Raw genomic sequence first — 2,500 nt, 5'->3', positions numbered from 1 at the left:
CACCATCATCATCACCACCATCATCATCATCACCATCATCATCATCACCACCATCATCCTCATCATCATCATCACCACCATCATCACCACCATCATCACCACCATCATCATCATCACCACCATAATCATCACCACCATCATCCTCACCATCATCCTCATCATCATCATCACCACCATCATCATCATCACCACCATCATCATCACCACCATCATCATCACCACCATCATCACCACCATCATCCTCATCATCATCATCACCACCATCATCACCACCATCATCATCATCACCACCATCATCACCACCATCATCATCACCACCATCATCATCATCACCACCATCATCACCACCATCATCATTATCACCATCACCACCATCATCACCACCATCATCATCACCACCATCACCACCATCATCACCACCATCATCATCATCACCACCATCATCACCACCATCATCCTCATCATCATCATCACCACCATCATCACCACCATCATCACCACCATCATCATCATCACCACCATCATCACCACCATCATCACCACCATCATCACCACCATCATCATCATCACCACCATCATCATCATCACCACCATCATCACCACCATCATCACCACCATCATCACCATCACCACCATCACCATCATCATCACCACCATCATCACCACCATCATCACCACCATCATCACCACCATCATCATCATCATCATCATCATCACCACCATCAACACCATCATCACCACCATCATCACCATCATCACCACCATCATCACCACCATCATCATCACCATCACCACCATCATCACCACCATCATCACCATCACCACCATCACCATCATCATCACCACCATCATCACCACCATCATCACCACCATCATCACCACCATCATCATCATCATCATCATCATCACCACCATCAACACCATCATCACCACCATCATCACCATCATCACCACCATCATCACCACCATCATCATCACCATCACCACCATCATCACCACCATCATCACCATCACCATCATCACCATCACCACCATCACCATCATCACCACCATCATCACCACCATCATCATCACCATCACCACCATCACCACCATCATCATCATCACCACCATCATCCTCATCATCATCATCACCACCATCATCACCACCATCATCACCACCATCATCATCATCACCACCATCATCACCACCATCATCATCACCACCATCATCATCATCACCACCATCATCATCATCATCATCATCATCACCACCATCATCACCACCATCATCATCATCACCACCATCATCACCACCATCATCACCATCATCACCACCATCATCACCACCATCATCATCACCATCACCACCATCATCCTCATCACCATCATCACCACCATCATCATTATCACCATCACCACCATCATCACCATCACCACCATCATCCTCATCACCATCATCACCACCATCATCACCACCATCATCACCATCACCACCATCATCCTCATCACCATCATCACCACCATCATCACCACCATCATCACCATCACCACCATCATCACCACCATCATCACCACCATCATCACCACCATCATCACCACCATCATCATTATCACCATCATCATCATCACCACCATCATCCTCATCATCATCATCACCACCATCATCACCACCATCATCACCACCATCATCCTCATCATCATCATCACCACCATCATCACCACCATCACCACCATCATCACCACCATCATCATTATCACCATCACCATCATCATCATCACCATCATCATCATCAGCATTTGTATTTCATGTTTTATAGTATTTGTATTTCATGTTTTATAGTATTTGTATGTAGTATTTTGTAGTTTTTCTGATCAGAGTAAAACTAACGTCTGATTGTTTATTATATTTTTTGAGGTTATCATTGATGAAACAGTATGATCCTCTCTCTCTCTCTCTCTGTCTCTCTCTGTCTCTGTCTCTCTCTCTCACACACACACACACACACACACACACACACACACACACACACACACACACACACACACACACACACACACACACACACACACACACACACACACACACTCTCTCCCAGGTGGCGTCAGAAGTTGGAGCTTCTACAAACTGAGTCTTTCTTCAGAACAAGCAGATTAACGGCTGCAGGATTAAAACCACCCAAGACGACCACGAGTGGTCTGCTGTCACCATGGCAACCGGTCAGCATGGGGGGGGCACATATGCAAAAACACACACACACACACACACACACATATATATATATACACAAACGTATGTAACGTACATGTTGTGTCTCAGTCTCATGAAACTGAACTTTTGTTGAAACATAAAATCTTTTTTCTGATTTTCAAACATTTTCTCCTCTGATGGAAAAGATTACAACCTTTTCTGCTTTAAAAACGTCTGAATGTTTTACTGACTTTATTTATTCATTTATTTCATCTTTCATATTTTCACTTTTCATTAAAATGTCAGTTTGAAGGAAAATGTTTTCTTTCA

The sequence above is a fragment of the Pagrus major genome, chromosome 16 (assembly GCF_040436345.1).
Source record: "Pagrus major chromosome 16, Pma_NU_1.0".
Lineage (NCBI taxonomy): Eukaryota > Metazoa > Chordata > Actinopteri > Spariformes > Sparidae > Pagrus > Pagrus major.
The sequence above is the reverse complement of the archived record's forward strand: the minus strand, read 5'-3'. Positions refer to the sequence as shown.